The sequence below is a fragment of the Xenopus laevis genome, chromosome 8S (assembly GCF_017654675.1).
Source record: "Xenopus laevis strain J_2021 chromosome 8S, Xenopus_laevis_v10.1, whole genome shotgun sequence".
In the NCBI taxonomy this organism is placed as follows: Eukaryota; Metazoa; Chordata; class Amphibia; order Anura; family Pipidae; genus Xenopus; species Xenopus laevis.
In genome coordinates this window covers 18,593,872-18,610,046 of record NC_054386.1, presented here as the reverse complement: position 1 = coordinate 18,610,046, position 16,175 = coordinate 18,593,872, and positions in this window count along the sequence as shown.

The window sequence follows — 16,175 nt, the reverse complement described above, 5'->3', positions numbered from 1 at the left end:
GCCAAATGACTGGATCTCTCTTTTTGTATGGCCACCTTAAGTGAAGGGACCTAGTGAAGAGTGATTCAGGCTTTATTTACTTTACCTTATCCATTTCTGCTGTAGGGGATCTGGACCTGGAATTGCTTAGAAACCCTGGAGAGGAACCTTAAACCTACCAGGCCATCTCCACAGTGGTGTCACAGAACGTTGCCTCTGCCTTTGACTATACCTGACGATCCTGACAAATAATACCTCATTACTCTCTAGTATTATCCTTGCGGTGCTTTGTCAAAAAAGCCTTTGTTCTGCTCTGTTTACAAGGACCACTGGCATCCTCTGTCTTTGTTTTTACACAGCAATAAGAGGAATGTAGTTGCACAATATTTAGTTTTACCTTCACTTTTCCACTTTAGCAAAGTTCCACTCTGGATGAGAGAGTCCCATACTACCTATGTTCTATAATGACTAGCTAGATAATGCCTTTTTTATCCAAGATAGGGTTATAGTTGTACAGCAAGTTATTACTTTATTTGGCATAGCAGTGGCATACTTGATGAAACTCATTATTTCATGGCTTTTCTCGGGTAGAATGGATTTAGTGGGCTTATTTGGTTAAAAAAAATATGGTTTGTACAGTAAGTTAATACTTAGTTATTGCTGTATCAGTATCTTAAAATGTAATTAAAGCTGTGGCATTTTCAGTCCCAAGTCATTATTGTGTCTCTGGGGAAGGGAGTAAAAAGGCAATGTAGGTACAAGGTTTATTAAGCCATAATGTTTTTGGGTGGTCTTCATGCTGCCCTTGTCTTGCTATTATATCTAGCAAATATTTATTTTTGTTAAAGGGTGGTCAAATATTTATTTTTGTTAAAGGGTGGTTCACCTTTACATTAACTTTTAATGTTATAGAATGGCTAGTTTTAAGCAACTTTTCAATTGGCCTTAATGTTTTATTTTTCATAGTTTTTTAATTATTTGCCTTCTTCTTCTGACACTTTCCAGCTTTCAAAGGGTCACCGACCCCATCTAAAAAACAAATGCTCTGTAAAGCTATGCATACTTCTATTTAGGCCTCTTCTATGCATATTCCAGTCCCTTATTCAAATCAATGCATGATTGCTAGAATAATGTGGACCCTAGCAACCATATTTCTGAAATGCTGGAGAGCTGCTGAATAGTAAGCTAAATAACTTAAAAACCACAAATAATAAAAAATTAAAGCATATTGTCATAGAATATCACTCTCTACATCATACAGCAACGCTAATTTAAAGGTAAAAACCCCTTTAAGTTATTTATACGACATTCTTTTGTTGATTACATTTCTTCAACCTTTATCATCAAAAAATCCCATTCATTAAAGTGGACCTGTCATCCAGACACAAAAATCTGTATAATAAAAGTCCTTTTCAAATTAAACATGAAATCCAATTTCTATTTTTTATTAAAGCATTCATAGCTGTTGTAACCTCATTTAAATATCTCAGCTGTCAATCAAATATTGTCTGCCCCTCCTCTATGCCAGTAGCATAGAGGCGGGGCAGACAATTACTTTCACTTTCCATTCAGCACTTCCTAGATGTCACAGCTCTCGACACATTCCGCTGTTCTCTTTACCGTTTAATTGTGTAGCCAGGGCATGGGGATGGACATCAGGTCCCACATTCTGGTGCACAAACAAGATTCTGAGATGATACAAGACTTGTCTTAATAACAGTGTGCAGAAAATGGCTGCTGCCTGCTTGCTATAATTATGAATTCCCAGACTGATGGAAACAAGATTCAAATAATTTATATAGTGTAATTAAAGTTCATTTTGCTTGACTAATGTGATAAAATAGGATTTGGAATGTTTTTTTTGGGGAGACGGGTCCCCTTTAAAGGAACTTGCATCAAAGGTCATTCTTTGCACTTACGTATAGCTGCAATCTGCACTGTTCAGTCCTTCCTGCCTCCTGTTTGAATCAAGCAAGTTGCACCTATAGACAAAGAGGAACCCAGTCACCTATATACCAGGTTGCAGTACCATATGTTCTGCATACATTTTTGAAACTGTTGTCTAATAAGTAAACTTTCAGAGCAATTGCAAATGTGATGCGCAAACACAATTATGTTAATTTTGACCCATGAGTCATAATTGAGTAAGGTCCCCCTTGCGACCACAACAATACTGGAATTCATTACTGAAATACATTATTTAAAAACTGATGCACTATGGGAAAAAACACGGTGAGTCCACTGGAAATTGCACTTTGCTCACAGCACTTGTGGACGTAAATGAGGCCTACTAGCTCTTGGTCTTGATCATTTCTGCATTACTGGTTATAACAACTGAAACAATATGGCAAAAGGTGGCTAATATGTCATTTTTGGATGTATATCTTCATCAGCTAAACTGTTGATTTAATTGCTTTTTAATAATACCGCTGTACTGTACTCGAATTAAATGGCTGGATACATACAAATTTTAAAACAGTTATCCCTGTCTGCATTTTCAGGACTTTTGGAATTCAAACACAACAAACTAATACAATATAAAAATAGCATTCAAACTGTATTTCAGGAATAATAAGCCATTACAAGTATCAAATGAGAATCATGCCCTTTGTTACTCTGAACAAATGTTATTAGAATAATACAATTAAAATATTTGTCCGACAAACACAATTCTTAAAGGAAAGTCTTGACACAGCAAAGATATTCATTCTGGGTGTACATATTTCAGTACTCTTTGCTGAGAAATCTGCATTTAGATTGAAGTATTTTACAGAAAATGGAACCTGTATTTTATAAGTATCTTATTTTTGTCTAGATAGCTGTAGTGGGGTTTTTTTTGTGTATAAGCTCCAGTAAAAATTCTAGCATGTTAAATAGATTGGAAAATGCATTTATCCTTTTTACAACACAAATAAAGTGAACTGGCTACTTTGATCCAAATACTTGATATGTGATGAGTTTTTAAAAAGCCATTCAGCGCAGCTCTGCAAGTAATCTGAAGTATTTCTACTTTCAATCACTTTGGGCTTTGTCTGCTGAAACATAATATTGCTGGTAGATTATTTAATACATCACCATGCATATTTCTGTTAACATGGCACACATACACAGGCAGAAACGTACAATGCCAGAGCTCCGTATTTGTCAAATTGAAAAATCAGCTGAAGTAAATACTGTCCGAGTAAAGATTATTGTAAATGAAACCATAAGCATTTTAAGCACCTGATGGGAGTAATTTACTACCACACTCAAGCTGAAATGGGGCTAAGAGTACTGTAGGTTCAAGAAAGAAGTTGTACCAAAGCATATTGTTAATGTATTTTACTTACTTGGGATCTTAACCAATGTCACAAACATTGTGACTAATCAGACAGAGGGAAAAGGATACAGTACTGTATATGAAAGGTTTTAAATTCTGTGTTACGTCAAAAATCCCTACACGCGAGTTTCTTATTTGTATTTCCCTACAATAATCATTAGATTAAGGGGCAGATTTATCAAGGGTCGGATTTCAAAGTGTAAAATACTTAGAAATTCGGCCATCGAATTGAAATACTTCGACTTTGAATATCGAAGTCGAAGTATTTTTCACCGAATTTGGACATCCAAATTGCGATCGAAGTAAAATCGTTCTCGCGAACGATTAAATAGTTTGAATCTAATGATTCGAGCGATTTTATCGTAAGATCGAACGATTTTACTTTGATGTGTAAAGACTTAGAAAATGCTTGTAGACAGTCCCCATAGGCTAACATAGGCAGGTTTAATTTGGCGAGGTATTGAAGTCGAAGTTTTTTTAAACAGACAGTACTTCGATTATCGAATGGTCGAATATTCAAACTATTTTGACTTTGAATCGAATTCGAAGTCGTAGTATCCTATTCGATGGTCGAAATATCCAAAAAATTACTTTGAATTTCGAATTTTTATACTTCGAATTCACTTTGACCCTTGATAAATCTGCACCTAAGAGATTGTGCCCATACAGTATGTGCCCCCTTGTATGTAGCACCGATGCACAGTTTCAGCCTGCCCTGAGAAAATGCAAACAGTTTCACGCAAGGTACAAAGTACAGGGCACATGCATGCAAGGGAGCGCTGGAAACCATGTTCCTTCTAGTGACTCAAACAGTGAAACTGTTATTGATGCGGTGCACATTGGTGAGCTGTGCCACAACTTAATGTGATTTACCAAAGCAGATGCCAGTTTCCTGGAATTCTTTAAGAAATATAACATCATTAATATGATAAAAACATATTTAATTGCATCTATTTTAGAGCTTTGCACATTTCCATGAATGAATTTAAGCATGTATTTTTCCTATGTTTATTCCCATCTTGATTGCCTATACCATACCCGTGCTTTGCTTTTGTTCTCAGTCTCATAACACTACTGAAGGAAAGTGGTGAGTCCTGTTTGTGGAATGAGTTTGCTTTCACTTCAACACTCACCCACTCTTCTTTAATCTTGGCTATTTAGAATTATGAGGATCACTTCAAATGCATTCACTACAGCTTTGGTTCGACTTTTCCTGACAAAGGTCATTTCTTGGTTTTTCTTGGTATATCTATTAGACCTCTAACTGCATACTATCCTCTGTGTTAATATCCTTGGCACAAAAAAGAAAAAATCCCTAGGTCTCTGCGCTCCACTTGTAGACCAATGATGCAGAAGCACCCTTTATTATATACTGTATGTGTAAATATATGTATGTCTGTATTTATGTATACTGTTTGTCCATGTCCCATTATGTGACACAAAGTTGGAGAGCACATGCTAAATTTTTTTTAATGAGTATTGGCGTATATAAATATATGTAAAAAGTTGCACATAAATGCCAGTGGTGAACAGAAGCAGCCTTCTAGTCATGTAAAGCAAATCCCATAAATGTTATGATGAGAATAGTGTGTAAAATAAAATATGTATAAACTATAAACTAATTATATATCCTGTCACTGCATTTTTGGGCCCTGTCTTCCCTAATACACTATTTGTTGTACTTTATCTACAACTGCATCAGCCTCAGCCTAAAGAAAAATGCAGTATGCTAGTCTAGGGGCATACTCAACTCACTAAGATGGTTTTTTTTTGCCTTCCTCTGGATCAACTGGCAGATAGGTAGTTAAAAAAAAAAAAAAGGTTGAACTCGATGGACATGTGTCTTTTTTCAACCTTACTTACTATGCTATACTATGCTATGCTAATGGCGAGGCTAATGGTTTTGCAGTTAATTACCCCAGCAAACAGACAGTTGGAAGTCATTACGGAAGATAATTAAGAGAGGGTCTGAAGAGAAATGCAAGCAATACATAAATAACTATAATAATAACACTCTAGGCTTCACTTTAGTGAATCTGTTTTTTGGGTTGCCAGGGTCAGTGACTGACAACCAGATTGCATTTTCAGTTGCAGGCCAGCAAGAGGCAAAATAGCAAGTTTATTTATATCCTACTAAAAGTTTATTTAAAGCTGAGCTTTCCCGTTTCATGAAGATGACAAGGACGCTCTTGATTTGAATTAAAATATCTGAGTTCAATTGCAGCGCTCGGAAATTAATTCAGAATGCATTTATGTTCTAATCTTATTAAAAATCAGATATTAGATTGTTTTCATATTCTTCATCTTCTAGAAGGTAGGAATAAAGCAAGTACACAATGACAGAAAGAAAGACTGTCATCTAAATACACAGTGCTGATAAAATAATCCCAGAAGGGACTCAAATGCATTTTTTACCATTTGCATTACATTAATAAATAAACCCGTGCTCAACTATACTAGATTTATGCAAACAATGATGCAGCAGCCTGGCAGTTGGGTTACACGACAAATACATGGGGCTAGAAAAACTCCATTACATTGAAACATAATATTTTGTGTTGTGTTGTTGCATGTCAAAATTTATTTTGATTATTATAATGTATTATTTTAATTTGGTTGTTTAATGCATTTAACATTTCATCTACTACTTATTCCCTGAGCCTGGCTCTTTAACTTCTTTCTTACTGTTAGTAAACTCCAACTACCATCATCCTTAGCCAACATCCTTAGTCTAAAGAAAACAGGGAAAATATATAAAAGTTTGCTGAAGTGAAAAGTCTGGCAAAGGCATGAGATCAACTATAGGAAGTCTTTGGAGGGAAAATAATAGATATGATAATGACGGTTATTTCTGACTATTTTTTTCCATAGCTTTTCCCCAACCCTACAAGAAATTATGAGCTACCTTTATTAACTTATTGGAGCTATGGATAACGAATATTTCTCTAGCACTTTATGTTGTTTTATATAAACCCGCAGACCTTAAATAAACTGTAATGGCAGAAAAAAAAGTGAAAAACAAATTAAAAAGGGCTGGTAGTAAACTCAGCACATTACAAAGAGGTCATTGTGTAAGACATACCTGTAACCTGAAGCTCAAGGTCTAAAGGGTGATATGTATAGCATGTAGAAACAGAGACGGGCAATATCGACATAATCAAGCAATTTTACTCCCTGTGGTTTATTAGAGCTCCGTAAAGTGTTTTTGTTCAGATTAAATGCTTTTCCGAGATGAGGAAATTCAACACGTTTTTCTATGTGTAAGCAGTCTGTTAGCAATTATATTACTGGGTGGGAGTAAATCTCTTCCCATTGATACTTATTTTAGCTCACAGGCTAAATTTGAGCAGATCAGATTTAAGAAAAATATATGGATTTGTAAGAGCGTTGGCAAATGGTTAGTACACAGCACAGATGGGGTTAAGCAGGTTTCACGAACTTGTCTCTGGAGGATGAATGTTGTTTACAGTGTATGTTTAAAATAATATTCCTGACTAGTCAGACTGTCCTCCAGGATGGTGCAATTACAAAAGTAACTAAGGATTAATTAAAGTTTGTCCCACAGGTAGGGCTAGAGATCTTGGATCAGCTAAGGGGGGGGGGGGGTGTGGGGGTGCATTACTGGCTCAGCACAGAGGTGAACAGACCAAATCTGTTCACAATAATTAGTAGGGCACCAGGGCAACGTTGAACATTTTCCCTCATTTATCTGATTTTGATTAATATTTTAATTTCTTTGTTTTATGCAGGGGTGGCTCACTGGTTCCCATTTAAGTATGAAAAATGAATCGGCGAGACTAGGTTTCATAGGCCAGAAATCAATAGAGAGTGAATTTGTTCCAGGCGAATGTCAAGGTTGGCAACCCTTTATTAAAATCTGGTCACACGCCGTATGCTTACGGATCCATATGTAACTCAGCTCTTTCATCTAGAGCATTGAAACAAAATGAATACTTCACTTCTTTTTTTTTTTTTGGGAACTGGTAAATTATTAATTCACTTTTCTGTTTGTTTAAATTAATTTAATACATTAATAATACATTTTTTTATTATAATAGGGCTGAATTGTAATTTGACCGGAGCTATTATTTTATACTAATGTAAGGGTTCAGTATATTATAGATTTCAGTATATACTAGATCTTTTTGCCTTGAATATTTTCTCTGCTACAAAAAAAACAAATAAAATACAATTCGATTTATCACTTCCAAAAAGTCAGGGTCATCTTATATTATTGTATATTATATCATAAATTAATGAAAGACAATATAGGGCTTATTAAACATTGACCTGGCACAGGCTCTAGAGCTCTAGAGCATAATGGGCACAACATTGGGCACAACATTGGGCCCATACAAGGAGCACCTGTGTCAGTTGGTGCTGGCTGTGATATGCACCTGATTATGTCCAAAATCCAATGCTGTTAGGTGGAAATGAGCCCTGTAGTTAACAAATACAGGATTCCCCAGTGCTTAAAAGGAAAAAGGAAATGTATCATCCCTGCGATGGTGCATTGTTTTGCACATCTTCAATTGCTAAGCAGAGAACTGGAACAGGGAAACAAAGTGAACGCCAGGCTGGTGCATTTAAAAAAAAGGAACACAAGGCTGGGCATTCTGCATAGTGATTATAATCATTGGGGATCGCCTAACAATTTGGCACCCCTTACCCCCCAAAGATTGTACTTTTTGTCTTCTTTTAAAACCCCTGGAATGATCTAGCTTTCAAGCCTAAATAATATGCAGGCCAGTGAGTATTAAATGGTAAAGGTAAAGCTGACCCACCACACATTCTAGATGCAGCCCTCCGAGTGCAGGCAGTGCTGCATTCAGAATGAGGTGCAACTTTGCACACCTAGAAGTACAATGAACTGTACCTTAGAGGGAAAAAATAGATCAGATAGGTCAGATCAGTGCTGTCCAACTTCTGTGGTACCGAGGGCCAACATTTTAGTTGGCCACTCCCCCTTTTAAACCACACTCACTGTAAACCACACCCCTGTTACCACAAGAACTTTTAAGATTATATCCACATTAACGGTGGTAGCACACCAAATAGTTGGTGCTCACTGCAGGGAAATCCGTCATCACTCATATGTGAAAAATGTATGTTATGTTAAAACATACCCTTAAATCCATATGCCTCACATGATTAAACACCTTAGGGGCCCTTAACAACAATTTCCAAATGCTAAAAAACCCCAAGAACTAAACTCTACCAGGCTTACATTCCACAGGTAGCATAGGGCAAGCAGAGAATGGCATACAAAAGCAACACTGGGCAAGCAGAGAATGACACACACAAGCAGCACTGGGCAAGCAGAGAATGGCACACACAAGCAGCACTGAGTAAGCAGAGAATGGCACACACAAGCAGCACTGAGTAAGCAGAGATGGGCACACACAATCAGTACTGGGTAAGCAGAGAATGGCACACACAATCAGCACTTGGCCAGCAGAGAATGGCACACACAAGCAGCACTGTGTAAGCAGAGAATGGCACACACGAGCAGCACTGAGTAAGCAGAGAATGGCACACACAAGGAACACTGGGCATGCAGAGAATGGCAAACACAATCAGAACAGTGTAAGCAGAGAATGGCACACATAATCAGCACTGGGCCAGCAGAGAATGGCACACACAAGCAGCACTGGGCAAGCAGAGAATGGCACACACAGGGAAGGAAGGCAGAACAGAGCAGGAGACAGGGAAAGCTTCATTCTAATATGTACTACATACAGTGACACAGTGCTGGTGCCCCATGAATAAGGTGTGAACAGGTGAATAATGTGGCCAGTTTCAGTCTGGGTCTCAGGTGTGAACAGTACAGGGGTTTTAGGATATAAACAATAGAGGTGTCACAGGTGTGAACAATGCAGGGGGATCACAGGTGTGAACAATACAGGGGATTAGAGTCTGAATTTGAGGTTTAAACAATGCAGGGGCCATTTAATCTCTGTAGTGATACCTTTTAAAGGTTACACATGGTAAACAGACACAGCATGCGGGGGGCCACAGAAGGGGGGGTGCCAGTTGGACAGCTCTGGGTCAGATGATGAGGGCAGTGAGGTTATGGAATACCCTGCTGGATGACACTGTGATGGCTGATTCTGTTAATTACTTTATATGGTTTATATGTTTCTCGGACAAGCATAATAACAAAGGCTATTGTTATAATAAAATCTACAATAGAGATAGAGATATTGGTAAATATCATTTCTATACATGTATGTGAATGTATAGTTGGTATACATATGTATAGATATGTGCACTGGGGTTCATTTGAAGGGGTTTAACTTGATGGACTTTAGACTTTTTTTCAAACCAACTTAACTATGGAATCAACACTTAATTGTTTAGATGAGCACATAAGGTAAGATATTTCATTTGTCCACTCTTTTAAGTGTCCTCATCTTTGCTTAATTTGTCCACTCAAGAGGTGTATCTGACTGAGTGGATTTATCATTTAGCTCTTAAGACAATGATTGGGTCCAACTGAGGGCTTATGAATGTACTTGGCTAATGAGATTTTCCAACATTCCTATTCAGATATCTGAACTCCCAGACAAATTATATTTTCTTAGTGTGATCAAGTCAGCAAATGCTTTTTGGCTTTCATATGTCAAAGCTTTTACAAGATCAGTTCAATATGAGTGCAACGAGAATATGGATTCTGCCAAACACACTTAGATTGAGTATACAACCCCCATCCTTCCACCTTTGTAGTGACTATGAAGGACCAAACGTGGGGTAGATTAAATTTCCCTGCTGGCACTGTTTAGCTCAACAAATAATAAAAAAACATAGATAGAACTGGCAAAATATATGATCAGCACAAGCCATATCCATTGAACTTGCATTGAGCAAGGTGGTATATGGCCTTATCTTTAGGTTCAGATATCCACATTTGTGTTACTGGAAGAGCTCAAGAACATGAGCCTCATGGGAAAAACAAGATAAAAATAATAGATAGTGTAGCTTTCTTAGAAATCACACATTCTGTGTCAAAACACACTTTCACACAGTATCAGAATAAAGTGTTTCAATCCAATTGAAGATACCCAAACAGTGAAATACACCTTATACGTATATGTATGTGCCACATACTCATCGCATATTGTAAAATGTCATTGCAGTAAGAGATGAAGTTAGATAATAATGAGGACTAGCCCACTCCAGTCCTCTCTTTAGCATTTAACTTATATCTTTAGGGAATATAAGATAATCACTCTTTCTCCAATGATGGCCACACAATTGAATATGAATTGAAATGGAAATGCTAACTCACCTAACGGGAGCAGGATTTAAGTTGAGGCAATCCCAGAATGGGGGAAAACATATTTGTCTAATTTTTTTGGTACGACACTGTGGTTAAGCTGCATCAAAAGTTATTTAAGGTGATTCAGACATAAAACACATATTTTGGAATCATCCTTTTATGCATACTTTCTGGGATGGTATTCATGCTTTACCAGAACACCTCACCAATATAGATTTACACAAATACATGGTTGCTCTAATGTTAAGTTAACATTCCAGAAAAGCACCTTGTACTATAACCTTCCAGAAAGGTAACCATGTATTCAATAACACTTAGTTATAAAGGGTAAACAAAAGGAAGACCATTAGATATATCGAGCTCTGGTTGCAGTGAAACAGTGTTTCCCCAGTTTCTACCTTTCCGTCTCCTTGGGAAATTGGGGCCAAATCTAATCTAGATCTAACCTATGGGAAAGAGAAAATTAGCCAGTGCACGGTTTGCCTTTAAAAATAATTATTACAAAAATGAGGTATTAGTACCACACTTTGGCCAAAATATGTAAGCTCATGTGCCACATCAAGGCCCCTCATTGTACGTGAGTCCTACACTGTTTGTGAGCATTATAAGTTTGTTGTGGATTTAAAATCAAGTCCCCCAGCAACCAGTGTGACTGAGTAATAAGACCACTGTGCACTAACCCCCAGCTCAGGAGGCCAAGTGGGAAAGCAGGGAGCTCCTAAGCCACAGCCAACAAACATATACCTGTGAATAATTACCACCCTACACTATCTATAAGCATTTTAAGTTTGTAGTGCATTTAAAATCAAGTCCCCCAGTAAACAATGTGACTGAGTAATAAGACCATGGTGCACTTCCCCTTAACTCAGGGGTATAGTGAAAAAAAGCAAGGAGCTTTTTAGCCCCAGCCAATTAACATGTTTTAAAGGCTAAATGGCAGCCATAGGCAATTTTCGGCTACAATCTGTACACGAAACACAGAAAGAAATCTGCAGTGCTTGGTCTAACTCATGCTGTGGCATTGACCTGCTGCTGTAGACACCATTGTCTCAGAGCTCTGGAGTTGATCAATGAGGGGCCTTGACATGGCAAGTGAGCTTACATATTTTGGCCAAAGTGTGGTACTTACACCTAATTTTTCATAATAAATATTATTAAAGGCAACCCGTGCGCTGGCAAGTTTTCTCTTTCTCTTTGTGTACAAATATTGGCTTTTTATAGTTTATAGCAGCTGGTCAACTGCAGAGTGTGGGTTAGACCAAACACTGGGACAATGTGTCTATGGGCAGCTTGTCAACACCACATCGTGAGTTAGACCAAGAGCTGACGATTTCTTTCTGTGTTTCTAGATCTAACCTATATAAGACTCAAGTACAGTTTCTCTCCATCCAACTAGTCTACAAATATTCCTGAAGGTGACTCCACTCAAACTTTTCCTTCCTGTCTACTTTTTCCCTTCGGTTGTTGTTAAGCAGTTTAACCTATGTAATCCTTAACATTTTAACTTCCAGTGAGATAAAATTCTATAAACGTAAATATTTACAGCAACATGGATTCAGTGTTTCCAGGTTCTTTTCATATGAATTGAAAAAAAAAATATTTGCTAGGCAACATGCTGTTCCAGATTGGCTTGGTTTCTGGCAGTTAAAGATGCACATCCTAGAAAAAAATCTACTTTTGTTTATAAAGTTATGAAGCACCTACATATTAGATACAATAAATACCTATTTTAGATCTGTATTTTCCTTAGCTATCTACATTCATTTATGTCCATTGTTCTCAGCTTGCAAAACTCAAAAAAAAGAGTGACCATGTCAGAAATCTTTTTATGGGTACCTTTACAATTTAGAGCAGGGGACCCCAACCTTTTATACCTGTGAGCCACATTCAAAAATAAAAGTACTTGGGGTGCCAAATAAGAACTGCATTGGCTTTTTGGCAGCCACTATGTGGACTAACATCATATAGGAGGCTCTGTTTGGCTGTACACCTTGTTTTTATGCAACTAGAGCTTTCCTCAGAGATTTCCTCTGAGCCAGGAATTAAGAAATGAGCCATTGCTTTGAGGTGTAAGGCGTCCTCGGCGCGTCCAAGATGGCGGCGCCCAAGATGGCAGTGCCCAAAAGAGGCCATGCGCCCGTCAGACGCCGGCGTAGCGCTGGCGGTTTTACGCAGCGAATTTACGCTGGCGTTTTTACGCAGCATATTAATGCTGGCGCATATTCTGGCACATATTCTGACGCACATCCTGTGACGTCATCTAGCGTGTTTTGGAGCGAAAATCCACCTATTTAAAGTTGCCAGAAGGTTCTCTCAGTGCCCGAGTATAGGTTCTTCTATCCTGAGTTCCTGGGTGTTTACAATTATTGATTCCTTGATCTTTGACCTTGCCTGAAACCTCGACTTTGATATCTTGCTGCCTGGACCGACCTCTGCCTGGAATATCGACCACGTTATCTTGCTGCCTGGACCGACCTTTGCCTGAACTGACGATTCCTCCACCTAAACCCTTTTGTACCACGAACTGTGTTTGCTTAGTTGCTTCCTCCTTGGTCCGCACTCCAAACTGCGCCTTCGGGCCCTGACATGAGGCCACTCATGAGCCACTTGTTGAGAATAACTGTTTTAGAGTATGAAATGTAGGTTTGTGTAATGTATTTGGTATTTGTTGAATATCATACGCATGAAAAAGGAGCTTATGATAGTATTGACAGTGTTTAACCAGTTTATAGAACCCTTAGCAGCCATCAGGTAAAGGTGGCTATACACAGTACAATAACAATCTTTCCTGCTACCACAGGTTAAAATTCTCTACTATATTGTCAGATATACAGGTAGAAACGAATGAATTCTACCTGTATCTGATGATTCAACATTAAAGTGTGGCTGAAAATAAACATTGGTCAACTGATGAGACAACCAATATGCAAGAGTTTTGCTGATATTGATTGCCTCCTCTCCCAACACGCACCAAATATCGTTTTAAACTTTCGTACAATGGTAAAGGTACTTTTATGACCACCTTAACTGGTTGGTTGCTATCTATAAATTACTGGATTTTCAACACCTGGATCTTACATCTGTTGCTAAATTGCCCTGATAGCCTTTATGTTAATGAGTGTGAGATTTGCAAAGGGATGGGGGCACCTGTAGACATTCTCTAGTAACAGAGATTTCAGGTCATTTCAGTTCAAGGAACAGCAAATTCTATAATAAGTGGTCTCTAAGCTGTAATAAAATAACATTCATCAAATAAGTTTAATCTAAAAAAAATTACATTTTACACTGGGTATGTTTTACACTTGACAGAAAATATGCATTTTCTAATTTCAAACCATTTCTGGCAGAAGAATAACAGAACAAAGCTGAACTGGATTTTGTGTCACTATCAATGTGTATATCTGACACAGTGCTTAGTTCTATTGTTCTGTTACAATCATGATCTTCTTTTCTGCAACTAGCAGAATTTTTTTTTCAGTAGGTCATCTTTGTCATCATGTAATGTTTGTAAGAATACAATACACTCTTATCAGTTAATTCTAACATTGCTTAATTCTTGCACACAGCAATGACATTAGCACATGATGTAACACAGAGATGTCAAAACTCACAGTCCTTCCATATTCACTAAAGTTCATGGTGTCTGGATGCTGATGGGGGTGGTGGAAGTTTAGTTGCCAAAATTCAAGGGCAAGGTAATGTGCCATTCCAATAGAGAACTTTTAATAGCTTTAATTTATTTATGTAGTATAAAACCATCTCTTTTTTTAAAAGCCAACTTTAATGTGCATACACGTCTTTGAAAATGGAAACACTTTTATTTCAGAATTTTTAGTAATGAGAATGAAAGTCCAGGACCCTTTTCCATCTTTCACACATTGAGAAAGTGCCATAAAGCTAAATTAAAATCACATGCCCTTCTATCTATAATTAAGGTGATATGTTTTCTTGTTTCATCCAACAATGTTTTAAACATATCTGTTGTAAAACACTATTCACCTAAAAAGAAAATGAATAACATTTAAAGGGTTTGCCAATTATATGCCTAGCTGGGCATGTTTACTCAAAGGTTATAATATAGACTGCCATAGAGGAATTCCACAACTCTTTACTCCTTTGTATTATAGATTTAGGGGCATATTTACTCTTTGGTAAATCTATCATATAAAAATGAATCAAGAGCTGTGAACTTCTCCTTTAGTGAGAAACTCTATTTCATAAAAATGCCCCATTTATTGTGTATGTTCATATTATAAGAACAGTGTAGTCAAGTTTCTCATCAGAGGATGCCCTAAATACACTGAATTCACTTATAGTTAAATATTAAAAAAATGTCACTAACCAAAAATATACTAAAAAATATTATACATTTTCTATATGGGTGCATGTATGTATGAATATATATATTATCTATAAGAATTGTTATTGCAGGTTTTATTGTCCTTTAGTTATATAGGGCCAACAAATTGTGCCTCTGTTTACAGAGATTCTACATCAGACAAAATACCCCTGTTTGCCACAAGCTCATTCAGTTAGGATTAAATAGAAAATGTGCATTAATGCTATCTGAACTTTCAGAAATAAGTCTTATTGTACAGTATATGTAAAGAGATATACAGGATTCCACCAATTGAAAGGAAGACAATTAGGGATGGGCGATTTTTTTCGCCTTGTTTTGCCGCAGAATTGACGCCCATAGACATGGGGCGGCGTGCAACAACAAAAAAAAGACGCGCGTCAAAAAAAAAAATTCGCCCCATGACAACATTTTTTGGATGCCCATAGACTCTAATTGACGTCGGCGACATTTTGCGCCGGCAAATTTTTGGAGAAACGAAACGGCCCATCCCTTAAGCCAATAATTTGCTGCTTGAATTGGATTCTGTGACCTCCATTCTCTTATTTCCATAATAAATGGATGTCCCTCTGAAAATTCTGAGAATCCATCACTTCATAATGGAACAAGATGAGGGTCTTGTAGCAAGACGACTAAGTGGGGTGGGCGGTGCTATTGTGTGGTATTATAAAATTGTGGTTTTAACACGGTTTGTTACACTTGATAAAGGGCCTTGGTGCCCGAAACATGTTGTGTGGAAATTTAATAAATCTTAAATGCAGTTATTCTGCCTACAGCGTGTGGTTCCCATACTTCTAAAAAAATAAGTGGGATGGGAAATAGTTCCTATGAGACAGATGCAAATTATCATGATTTCCTTACAATCTTTGGAATCGTCTGTGTATAGAAAGACACATTTATATATATTTTTGGAAGTCGGGGTAGTATTTTTTTTAAAAAGGGACAATTATTTCTCTTTAGGTGTCAGACAATCTACAAGACACCCAGGAAGTAACTGAAGTGCCAGTTCCATTTAGCTGCCTGCTTCATGAAGATGGCCCGAGAGAGCTCCATATGCAGCATAAGGATCTACCTTTTTCAAAACCAAAAGCAACAGAAGTCAACATATTAAAGGCAATCATACCCCCCAAATACTGTGAATACTTAAGCAATAGATAGTTGACATCATATTAATTGGCATATTAAAGAATCTTACCAAACTGGAATATATTTTTCAGTACATATTGCACTTTACCCTTGAA